Source organism: Prionailurus viverrinus, chromosome B3, assembly GCF_022837055.1.
Source record: "Prionailurus viverrinus isolate Anna chromosome B3, UM_Priviv_1.0, whole genome shotgun sequence".
In the NCBI taxonomy this organism is placed as follows: Eukaryota; Metazoa; Chordata; class Mammalia; order Carnivora; family Felidae; genus Prionailurus; species Prionailurus viverrinus.
The window spans coordinates 75903772-75917091 of record NC_062566.1 but is presented as its reverse complement, the minus strand read 5'-3'; the positions used below and the strand labels follow the sequence as shown (position 1 = coordinate 75917091).

At 38.4% G+C, this 13320-nt stretch overlaps 1 non-coding gene across 1 annotated transcript; it reads left to right on the top strand.

Annotated features, from left to right (window-relative positions):
* The first annotated feature begins 8569 nt into the window (after positions 1-8569).
* Positions 8570-8700, top strand: LOC125169350 (small Cajal body-specific RNA 20). The gene has a single exon (XR_007153657.1). It is a non-coding gene; the product is annotated as a small Cajal body-specific RNA 20 (non-coding RNA).
* The last annotated feature ends 4620 nt before the right edge of the window (positions 8701-13320 follow it).

The following is a 13320-nucleotide window of genomic DNA, read 5'->3' as shown; positions in this document are numbered from 1 at the left end:
TGTTAGATTCATACCAGCAAGTGACTAAAAACACAAAAACTAATATTAAGAACAAGGGCTTTAAAAATCAATCAATCAATCAATCAATCAATAAATCGCATTCTTTATTTGCAGACAACAAGATTGTCTATGTCAAATTCTGAAAGAATTTACAAATAAGCAACTACAGTTTTACATGAGTTTAACAGGTTTTTGGATATACAATCAATACACAAAAATGAGCTGTATTTTTATATACTAGCAATGAATAATTGGAAATTGAAAATTTATATAATTATCTGGATTACGTAATAATTTCCGAGACTCAATACCAAAGCACAAGTGATAAAAGAAAAATTTGATAAACTGAACTTCATCATTAAAAAAATCTTTTTAATGTTTATTTATTTTTGAGAGAAAGAGAAAGAGGGTGAGCAGGGGAGAGGCAGAGAGAGAGGGAGGGAGATAAAATCTGAAGTAGGCTTCAGGTTCTGAGCTATCAGCCCAGAGTCCCACTCGGGGCTCGAATTTACTGAATTTATGAAGTTATGAACTGTGAAAACATGACCTGAGCCTAAGTCAGAGCTTAACTGACTGAGCCACCCAGGGGCCCCTGAACGTCACCATTTTTAAAAACATTTGCACTTCAAAGAATACCACTAACAAAGGTAAAAGACAAACCCATAGGCTTGAAGAAAACATTTGCAAATCATATAATTTGACAAGGAACTTATATTCATAATATAGTAAGAACTTACAGCTCAATAATAAGAAGATAACCCAATTAAAAGATGGACAAAAGATTTAAAAGAACAGTTCTCAAAGAAAAATTCACAAATCACTAAGCACAAGAGAGAATGCTGTCATTAAACAGTAGGGAAGTGCCAATCAAAAACAACAAAAGATATTACAAGAAATATAGCCACTAGAATAGTGATAAAACAAACAAACAAACAAACATAACAGAAAATAACTAGTCCTGGCAAAGATGTGGAGAAAACAGAGTGTAACTGTGTCCCATGCAACCTGAAGACTACATATTTCTAACTCACTGACCTGTGGCCTTCAGCTCATAGCTTGATTAACTATAAATTCTTTGAGATTTCAACAAAACACTGACTCTGGAGAGACAAGGAACACTAACCACTGTTGCCAATGTGACCAATTGTTGGATCCATCATCCAAAGCCTCCATCAGTACGGTCATTCTAATCCTAGAGTTACTCTTGTGTATAATTTCACTCATGTACCCCCTCGCACAACAGATTTACAGAAACCTGTTTCCCCTGTCACTTATCAGGTCCGTCTAGTAATCCCCTATTCAGAAGTCCCATGTTTCTTTCTTACTCAATCTCTCATCAAACATTATATTCAAAATAGTAGTAAAGACCCACGAGCATACAAATGTACTTTCTATTGGCCAAATGGAATCCCTAAATTAACTACTTACTGTAAAAGTTCTATTATGGGCTTTGCAGAATCACCACCTCTAAGCTATTTTGTTGAGAAATGCTTCAACTCCTCAGATGGAGATTATCAGACCCCCATTTGTAACACAGTATGTCAATATAAAGAATGTTTCTTGGGGTTTGGAAAAATTAACTGTCTGCCAAGTCAGGAGGAAGAAGTCAGCTCCCTCAGACAAACTCCCGGTTCAGAAATTTAACACCTATTATACCTAAAAATACCTCTATAAATCTTTGGGCAGGTACTGTCTGCACACTCCCTGGATGTGTTTTTGGCTGTGAGGATAATAAGAGGACCTCACGGGTTTATGATTGTTTGAACAGTGGGACAATGGGAGGCATGTGCTTGTTAGCATTTCTTATCACTCCCTTCTTAGTACACAATAAGTCTAAAGTGGCCCATTGGACTAGCTCTTTCAAATTATTTACCTGGGCTACTGGGGATCTCCCTGGAGAAATACCAGGTGGAGATGAATATTTCTTTGGATATACTCTGCTCTCTGGTAGGGAGTTGCAATTCATAAACATGTGTTAGAAAATGTGTCTAAAATGTTAATTCTTATTGCTAACAAAACAGTAACTCTCTTGCCATTCTGCAAAAATCTTTGGACTCCTTGGCTAAAGTGGTATTAGACAACAGAATAGCTCTAGACTATTTTTAGCAGAAGAAGGAGGTGTATGTGTAGTAGTCAATTCTTTTTGCTGTACTTAAAATAACAGCTACAAGCAGGTTGAAACTAGTATAGACAAAATTAGACAGCAGGCAATTTGGCTGAAGGAGACCTTACAACATTACACCCCTCTGCTTCAAAAGGGTTGATTGGTTTACCAGCCTTTTTTTTTTTTTTTTTTTTGATCCCTCTAGTATCAGATCTATTTTAGAAGAAATAACTGATACTTACTGGAATGTAGTTAGGGGAAAAACAATAATGTTATGTGTCACTAGATTATGCAAAATGGTGTCCAAAGTTGTAGATAAAGAACTGCTTCTGATATCCAGCCCCCCTCACTTAAAACAAGGGACCAAGACTTCCATCCTACACCATGTCAAGACCTTCCATTCCAAAATCCCTTCTACACTCTGATTCAGCTTGAAGTAGCTATGGAAGACAGACCCATATTCCCCATATTCCATAGAAATGGAATGAAGGAATGACAATCGGGATTTGTAACTATGTCCCAGGCAGCCTAAAGATTACATATCTCTAACTCACTGACCTGTGGCCTCTAGCTTATAGTTTGACTACTGATAAATTCTTTGAGATTTCAACAGAACACTGACTCTGGGAAACAAGAAAGCAGAGGTTCCTTGAAGATTAAGGTTGACCATGCTAAAAAATAGCCTTCCTTCGTGCCAGCAAGTCTGCTTGAGACCATACTGAGAATGATTAACCGCTATACCACCGCTTCCCCTGCTTGTGGAATGTCACTACTTCTCTGTGCCCCCCCCCCCCCAAAAAAAAACCTCCCTGCTTGATCTGGAACTTTGGAGACGGTCTTTGGACATTAGTGTGTCACCTCCCCAGGTTGTTGGCCTCCTGAAAAAAGGAGCAACCTTTCCTTTCCAACCAACACTTGCCTCTGGAGTATTGGCTGTTCAGGGACAAGCTGCTGAACTTCGGTTTTGGTAATAAGAACCCTTATGTGTTGCTTGTGAGAATGCAAAATGGTGCAGCCTCTTCAGAAAACAGTTTGGCAGTTTCCTATAGGGTTAAACAGAGTTATCATATGACCCAACAATATTACTCCTGGGAATCTCCATAATAAAAATGAAGTATGGGGGCACCTGGGTGGCTCTGGGTTAAGGGTCCAACTCTTGGTTTTGGCTCAGGTAATGATCTCACAGTTTGTGAGTTTGAGTCCCACATGGGGCTCTGTGCTGACACTGCAGAGTCTGCTTGGGATTGTCTCTCTCCCTCTCTCTCTCTCTCCTTCTCTCAAAATAAATAAATAAATGTTAAAAAATGAAGTATGGGGATGCCTGGGTGGCTCAGTCGGTTGAGTGACTGACTTCGGCTCGGGTCATGATCTCATAGTTTGTGAGTTCGAGCCCCGCGTCAGGCTCTGTGCTGACAGCTCAGAGCCTGGAGCCTGTTTCCGATTCTGGGTCTCCCTCTCTCTCTGCCCCTCCCCCTCTCATGCTCTGTCTCTCTCTGTCTCAGAAAAAAATAAACACAAAAAAAAATGAAGTATGAATGCTCACAAAGAGACTTGTAGCAGTATTCTAATCGCCAAAAAGTAGACACATCAACTGTTGAATGGATAAACAAAATTTAGTGTATCTACACAAATAATACTACTTAGGATTTAAAAGGAATGAAGTGTTGATACATGCTATAACATGGATGAGTCTCAAAAGGATTATATTCAGTGAAAAAAATAAGATACAGAAGATCATATATTTTATGATTCCATTTATGTGAAATGTTCAGAATAGGCCAATCTATAGAGACAGAAAGGGATTAGTGATTGCCTAGAGCTATCAAGAGTTGTTGGGGATTGACCTCTAATGGGCACAAATTTTCTTTGTTTCAGTGATCAACTGAATCAAAATATCCTAAAATTAGATTGTACTGATTTTTGTACAAGTCTATAAGTATAATAACTGCCATTGCATTGTAGACCTATCATGAGCAACTTTTATGGTATGTAAATTACATCTCAGTAAAGCTACTTAAAAATAATTATAACTTTTGTGTTTTTGGATAAGTGTTTCCTGAAAAAACAAGTCATGTTTTTTCATAACAAGTCATGTTTCATGTTTCATAAAAACAAAGGAATAATAAAGTTTTTTAATGAAGACAGAATAGTAAAGTCATATTTATATACACAGTAACTTATGGCATTTATGGTTTCAGATTTAAAACCAATACATACCTTTTTAAATCATAAACACATCAGATACTTAAAAATGTAAGGCAAGAATTAAAATATAGTGTGTGATAGAATGAATGTGTTCTAGATGAAGCATTCAGAGAGGACTTTTATGAAAACACCTTCTATTTATTTTATTTTATTTCATTTACTAAATGAGAGATATGAATGATAAAGAGGAGCCAGTTTTGTGAATATGGCAGTGGGTGTGGGTAGAAGTATGGGAAGAGCATTTCAGAAAAGGAAATAGCTAGTGCAACTGGGGCTATTTCTTAGTTAATATTTCTCTAAGGCCCTAGATTAACTCTTTAATATCCATCTCTCCAGACACCCAAACAATGCATTTCTCTAGTTCCTGTCAGTGCTCAGCAAACTCTTGAATATATTGATCTTCCTTTAACTTTTAAAAAACATCTTTATTGAATTATAATACAAACACCATAAAACTCACCCATGTTAGGTATACGATGTAATGATAGTGTATTTACAGATTTGCTCAAAAATCACCACAATCCAATTTTGATGAGCTCAAAAAGAAATCTTGTAAATTATGTGACTCCTCCTCATACTTCTCTCCTTTTTTTCCTTTCCATCTCTCTCTCATCAACCAAAGGTTGTTGAAAACTTTTTCACTCTTCTGCATTGGCCCACTGACCAGTTGTTAGGAACCACTATTTTACAGCATTTTCCAACACTAAAACTTTGTGATTCTCTAACTTACCCATTCTTTCATTGTGCTTTTCTTTCTTTCCTGAACTTCCTAACTTATTTTCTAGTTGACAGAGTAGGCGCCAAGGGCAGGCTTGCCCCAAGATGGGCACTTTGGCAAGAAGATCGTTCTGAGCTGAAAGCAATTGAAACCTAATATCCTTAAGAGAAACTTTTGCTCCGTCCTTAACTATATAGAAGGATCTAAATTAGGGGTCTTTTCCAGAAAAAGGATTATTAGCAAAGATAAATTCTACCTGAGTGACCCCTCTGTATGGCAGGGCAAATATCTAATCACCTAACATCTACTCTTCTTATTGCCCTGTGAAGTGCATTTCTTTTCTCTGAAGTCCCACCCCCTCCCCTCTTCTCTTTAGTTCAGGATGACATATATACCTCATTTTGCCTGATTGTCTTTGGAATTTCCATGTCTGTGTGGATTCCCCATATATATGCTATTAAATCTAAGCCATGCCGATTTGATTCTTACTTCAGCTAGAAGAATCCTTGATAGGGACAGGAATTCTTGCTCCCCACCAATGGCATTATCTTCATTGCCTCTGGGAAAATTAAAATTTTATAGCAGAAATCAATGCAAGTTTTACTGTTATTAAGACTTCAGCTAAGTCTCTTAAGAATAAAATATTAGGGTTCTGAAAGGATGGAAATATAAAATCAGTGCCAAAACAAAGATGAAAGACTAAAATAGATGCATGTATACCTAATCTCCTCCAAGGCCCCTTGCCACTTCCTCCAGACACCTAGTTCTGCCATGAGACTTTGTTGAGGATACAATTGAATGCACTGTATGAACATTTTCTTTTTCTTAACAGAGTACTAGTAAGCTTCTTCCCCTATTGGAGAATGAGGTCCTTAATCTTCTACACGTCCCCATGGGTGGCAGTGGCATAGAGGGGAACGCCCTGGTGGGACCAGAGGGAGTCAGAATAGTGGGGAAACCTTCCTGATTCTAATTCATTTAGTAAATATTTATACTAGGCGTTTCAGACTCTGACTGTGCTCTGACTTTCTGACAGTGAAATTGTAGGTGAACAATGCACTGTAAAGAATTATAATTTGGTACATTTTGCAATAAATATTCATGAAATTTATTGTTTATAACATTCTGGAATAAAAGTTTCACTATGTTTCCATCTATTCAAGTAAATTAATGTCAATAGCCCTTGTCAATGTTTTTACAATGAAACTAAGCTTTTAAAAAACGATTAACTATCCACTAACTAAATTCCACACTTCCTCATTTGCCTTTTGAGAATAGTAAAGTCAGCAGGAGAGGAGTTTATTCAGGTTCCCTCCTGCTATCCCTCTCTTGCTTCCAATCAACACTTGCTAACATTTTGTTTGTAGAGAGAAGATATAAATAAAAATTTTCATTGAAGAAGAAATAATAGGCTTATTACAATAAAAATTCTGATTAGAAGCCAAATACATGGTGCTTTACCCCAGCTCCTAATTTTAAATGAATTTTTAAGGCAGATTTTTCTAGATAGCTAATACATTAGATTGTCCATAAGAATTTATAGCCAAATATATGCCAGAAAAAGTCATTTATTTTTACCTTAGTGTAATTCATATATTATATTTTTCAACAGAGAAAGAGAGAGAGAGAGAGAGGGAGAGAGAGAGAGAGAGAGAGAGAGAGAGAGAGACCACGTGAGCAGGGGGAAAGGGGGCAGAGGGAGAGAGAGAATCTTTTCTTTTAACTTTTTTTTAATGTTTAATTATTTTTGACTAAGTAAGAGAGACAGTGTGTGTGAGTGGGGGAGGGGCAGAGAGAGAGGAGAACAGCCAAAGTCAGACACCCAACCCACTGAGCCACCCAGGAGCCCTGAGAGAGAGAATTTTTTTTTTTTTTAACGTTTATTTATTTTTGAGACAGAGCATGAACAGGGGAGGGGCAGAGAGAGAGGGAGACACAGAATCTGAAACAGGCTCCAGGCTCTGAGCTGTCAGCACAGAGCCCGACGCGGGGCTCAAACCCATGGACCGTGAGATCATGACCTGAGCCGAAGTCGGACGCCCAACCGACCAAGCCACCCAGGCGCCCCAGAGAGAATCTTAAATAGGCTCCATGTTCAGTGCAGAGCCCAATGCAGGCCTTGATCCCACGACCCTGGGAACATGACCTGAGCTGAAATCAAGAGTCGGTTGCTCAAATGACTTAGCTACCCAGGAGCCCTACAACAAAAATGTTTAAATGTGTAAAGCTGTGATTTTGATATGACTAAAAGGAAAATATCAAAGATGAAATTATTATAAAGATAATTATTAATGTTCACAACTGAGTTTTTTCTTGATGGGCTAGCAAGGTAATAAAAAGTACAAAAATCATAAATTCTATAATAAAGAATAAATAACAATAAACATTTATATCTATTTTATAAAGTGCATTTTCTTACCTTACTTTCAGAAATTCCCTTCTCCAATCACTTCAAAATCCTTTAAAAGACTATTTCTTGGGGCACCTATCTGGTTCAGTCAGTAGAGCATGGGACTCTTGATCCTGGGGTCATGAGTCTAAGTCCCACATTGGACATAGAGTTTATTTAAGACTTTTTTTTTAAAGAATATTTCTTTAATATCCAAGCATTATATCTCAATTGTATTTTAATAAAGCTGGAAAAAAAATCCAAGCTATTAGTCTTGTTAAATCCATTTTTAACAGCCTCACTGAGGTATCATTGACATACAATAAACTATACATTTTATTTATACACCTGTGAGACCATCACCACAATCAAGATATTAATTTAGCATTAACATATCCATCATCCCCAAAAGTTTCCTCTTGGACCCTTTTGTAGTCCCTCCCTCCATTCCTTCCTTTCCCACTGCCCTATTCTGTCTTTTTTTTTTTAATTTTTAAAATGCTTATATTTATATTTGAGAGAGAGAGAGAGAGAGGGAGAGAGAGAGAGTGCAAGCAGGGGAAGGGGCAGAGAGAGAGGGCTCTCATCTGAAGCAGGCTCCAAGCTCCAAGCTGTCAGCACAGAGCTCCACGCAGGGCTTGAAATCATGAGCCAAAGTCTGCTGCGTAACTGACTAAGCCACCCAGGCACCCCTGCCCTATCCTGTCTTAAGGCAACCACTGATCTGCAATTGCTGATTTTCCAGAATTTTATAAGAATGGAATCATAGAGTAGGTACTCTTTTTTATAAAGTTTCTTTCACTCAGCATAATTATTTGGAGATGCATCTAGAGTGTGTGTGTGTTTATGTATATTTCCTGTATGGATATACAATCTGTTTACCCTACTGATAGACTTTTGGTTGTTTCCATTTTCGGGCTATTACATATAAAGCCGCTACAACATTTATATGTAAGTCACAAATATGGATATAAGATTGCATTTCTCTAGGATAAACCCCTAGGACATTGCAGGTGTATGTAAACTTTTTAGGTTTTTCAAAATGTTGTATCCTTATACATTCCATCAGCAGCAGTGCATGATGGTTAAAGTTCTTCTGTACCCTTGACAATATTTGGTTTGATTAGGCTTTTTTAATATTAGTTATTATAAGGGCCTCTCTCCCATGGGGCTGTGAGGGGTCCCTTTTCTCCTCAACCAGGGCTGGAGGCCAACATCAGTCCTTGAGGATTGTTGTGAGGGCTGCTGGGGGCTGGCAGCCTTGTTTTCCTGCCTTGGACATCTGTAGTTGCTGGGAGCCCCCACTTGGTCTATTCCAGGCATGCCAACTCCACAGCCAGACTAGGGGCTAAAGTGGCAGCGCTGGGCCTCCAGCTTCTGGCTGTCCTTGGGTAGTGCCAGGCTCTCATGAGCTGCCCCTGGCCTGTAGCTCGGTCCCCTCCCTGCCCCATAGACAGCACCTAACAAGAAAACACACCTAAACAGGAACATTCTTCTTTCACAAAGTTGTTTTGGCTATTCTTGATTTTTTCATTTCCATCTGAATTTTAGAATAAGCTTGTTAATATCTACAAAACTCCTGGAATTTTGGTTGAGATTGCGTTGCCTGTATCAATCAAATTGGGGAGAATAGATATTAACAACATTGGGTCTTCTGACTTGAATACAGAACACAGCATATATCTTCATATTGGCTCAGTTGTGATCATGTGACACTTGGTGTCACATGCTATTCGTATTGCAAGCCATCACTCGTTTATCAAGTTAAAATTGATCAGGAATGTTTGCCCGTCTTGCAGGACAAGTTACTCGCAATCCAAGCTTTTATTGTATTGAAAAACAAGAAGAACCACTGTCAAACCAGAGTTCCATGCCTCATGAAAATCTCTTTCAAAAATGAAAGAGAAATAAAAATATTTCCAAACTTTTTCACACTTTTATTGCCAGCAGACCTGCATTATAAGAAATGTTAAAGGAATTTCTTCAGACAGAGAGAACATATACATGATACCAGATGAGAATTTGGATCTATGCAAAGAGATGAAGTATTCTGGAAATGCATAAAACAGTGTCAAGAATGAGTAGAGCATTATAACTTGTTTCCAGAAATTGTCCATTACTCATGCCTCACCAGCCTTGATCATAGCATAAAAATTTAAATAAATTTGAGCAAATTTATGATAGATGAAATAAAGGGAAAAACATTTCTTACCCTCTGAAATATTACCAATTTGTTTTCCTACATCTCAGGATTTTCAAGCTGTATCTTTTAGGTATGTAATATTTTTCATCTCATATATGCAATTCATGGCCAATGTTTCATATTAAAATCACTTTACAAGCCTTGTGTTTCTGTAAACAGAAATGTAAGTCATAGGGCTAATATAATTTACTAACACTTTGAGTGAAAATCAGAATGAGTATAAATGACATCTTGGCTGAATAAAACCCAGAAACACATGGTTTAAAACCATTTATGTCTTGGCTCTCCTCTTTTAAAATATTCGTTTGTTTAAAAAATCTAGGGGCGCCTGGGTGGCTCAGTCGGTTGAGCGTCTGACTTCAGCTCAGGTCATGATCTCGCAGTCTGTGAGTTCGAGCCTCGCATTGGGGTCTGTGCTGATGGCTTGGAGCCTGGAGCCGGTTTTAGATTCTGCGTCTCCCTCTCTTTCTGCCCCTCCCCCGCTCATGCTCTGTCTGTCTCTCTCTCTGTCAAAAATAAATACACATGAAAAAAAAATAATCTATTTATTCATACTATCAACAGTGATTATTGAGGGCCATGTTCTATTCTAAGCCCTGAAGACAGAACAGTAAACAAAACCCTTATTCTCATGCAGCTCCTATTCTAGTGGAAAGAAACATAAAACAAGTAAACAATACATATATAATATGGCAGATGATGGTAAGGGCTGTGAAGAAAAATACAACAGAGCAAAGTAATAGTGGGGAGGGAGGTTTTACAGTGAGAGGTCATGGAAGTCCTTTCTGATAAAGCAACATTTGAATAACTATGAGTAAGGTCAGGGAATGAGACACTGACACAGAAATGTGCTTGAAATGTTCTAGGAATAGGAAGGGTGTCAACCGGCTGCAATAGAGTGAATGAGACAGAGTTGGAGGAGATGAGGTAGCCAGGGGCCAGGTTATGCACGCCTGTGGGCCATAGTAATGACTCACATTTTATTCTGTGTGAGATGGAAAGCTACCAAAGGGTTTGGGGGAGGAAAGGGACACTATCTAATGTTTTAAATGTCTAACTTTAGCCATGTTGTTGAGAATGGAGAGCATGAGTGTCAAGAGAAGAGGAAGGGAGACATGTTACAAAGATAAATAACATGACACAGCAAAACTTTAAGTCAACTCTAAGTTCTTTGTGCTCTGCTAACAATATCATCCAAGTGCAAATTTAAGGAGCAACTGAGCCTGTTGCTACTTTGGAGCTTTCTGGCTTTAGGGCTCTGCAAAATGAACTTTGTGTCTATTTGGCAGCTTCTCTGAGGAACTGTTCTTAGCATTTGGGTTGCAGTTCATTTTGGTGTTGTTCCAGTTATCTACTGCTACCTAATAAATATCCTTAAAACTTAGTGGCTTAATATAATGACATTTGTTTTGCTCACAAATCTGTCATTTTGGCAGGGCTTGTCAATCCAGATCTCTGCTCCACTTGGCAACAGCTGAGAGAGCTGGAATCATCTGAAGGCTGGGTCACTCACATCTGGCATTTGATGCTATCAGCTGGGTCCTTGGCTGTGGTTGTGTTCAGAACACTTACATACAATTTTTCCATGTAGCTCCCATGGCGTCCTCACAGCATGGTAGCTTAGTCCTAAGAGCCAGTATCCCAATGGTGGCTGGGGTCCAAACGTGAGCCACATGAAGTGATATCACCTTTTCTAACATAATCTTGAAAGTCAGGCAACAACCCTTCCACTGACTTTGATTCATTAGAAGCAAGTTTGTAAGGCCAGCCCATATTCAGGAGGCAGGAAATTAGTTGCCACATTTTGATACAAAGAACATCAAGTCCCACTCTGAGGCAAGTTGAGTTGATAGACTGTATGGCCTTAGTAATATCTCTAGGCCTTGATAAAACAAACTTTCTTTGCCTAGCTCTAAGAGGACACAGAATTTTGGGAGAAAAACATGTGAAATATAAGGTTAAAAAAAAAGAGGGAAAGCATCGGGACCACCCTTGCTAGTTTATTTCCCCAACAAACAGCTGAATCCTTGTCACAGTTTAGTAGCCCTAAAATGCAAGTCCTTGAAGAGCTCATGATCTAATGAAGAAAAAACACACAGATTGTGAAGTCTTCAGTAGAAGGGCCCATTTCTCACTCATGTATCCTTAGTGCCTAGTATTGTTTGTGCAACATAATAGACACTTAAATGTTGCATAGTTGAACATTCTATTGTAATAAGTGTTACATACAAATATTTAAGGGAGTACAGAGGAGGGGGAAACTTCCCACAAGAGGAACATGGAAGATTTTTCAGAGTATGTGGCATCTAAATTAGGTCCTGAATGATAACTGTGAAGTCAGGGACATCAGAAATATGTGCAAAGATGTAGAAGCATGAAAGAGCCTAAGAGAAGAGCAAGTTCAGATGACGGTGTTGCTAAAATATATTCTTGACATAGAGTAGTCAGAAAATATTTGCTGAATAAATACATGGATGAAGAGTATTGGATGGTCAGCCTAGAAAAGTGAGGTTTTGGCTGGGTTGTGAATCTTTATCTCATGTAAAGAATGCTGGAATGTATCCTACATGCAATATGGAGTGATAACAATGTTTTTACACAGGAAAAGTGCTGTAATTAGAGATGTGTTTAAGAGTGAGAACTCTTGTAACAACAAGAATGGGCTGAGATGGGGAGAGATTGAACCCTGGTAGGCAAGACTAGTTTGGAAGCTACTGTAAGAGTAAAGTAAGATAGTAAAGTAAGAGGAGGAGAGAACAGATAAAAGAGGTAGTTTGGGTGGTGGAATTGATAGGATTTGATAACTTGATGGAATGAATCATGGGGAGCAAAGTGAAGGCGAGGATACTTCTTGGTTTTCTAGCTGGGTGACTACAGGATGATTATACCATCACATGAGGTACAAAATACAGGGGTCAGGATATGCTTTGCATATTTTGTTTTGTGTGGCTGTGTGATATAATCTGTTCAGTTCTATGTATTTTTTTTACTAGATCCTCAAGTGGGACATACAAAGAAAATGACTGGTTTACATTTAGAGTGATATATGTAACCTTGGTTTTTCTAGGGTCCACAGGCTGGGACATAAAATAATATTCAAACAAGAGACTTAAAATTGGATCTCATATAACTAGCCAGAAATCTAGCCTCGTATTTTTTCTTCCTGGTTCAACGATACTTTTGATCTGTTTAATGTGTCCTAGCAGACAGTGGTAATAACCTACGTCTTACTGCTCTGAAGTATTTTTTCGGTCTTCCCCTGCTGTTGCCATCAATATTGGGAACTGGTCCCCTGGTTAAGCATTGACTCTTTTTTTTTTTTTAAGTATTTTATTTTTAAGCAATCTCTACACCCAATGTGGGGCTCAAACTCACTCATGAACGTGAGATCAAGTGTCGCATGCTCCACCGACTGAGCCATCCAGGCATCCCATCACTGATTCTTGAAGACAGTTCTTGTTTCTGTTTCATTTCTTGATTTTTCACATGCATCATGGGAACTCATGGAGCTCCCATAATAGTGCTAACATGACACCTCTAAAATTTCTGAAGGTGGTGTGTCTGTTTTCCCATACTTAAAAAAAATTTTTTTTAAATGTTTATTTATTTTTGAGATGGAGACAGAGACAGACAGAGAGCAAGCAGGGAGGGGGACACAGAGAGAGGGAGACACAGAATCTGAAACTGGCTCCAGGCTCTGA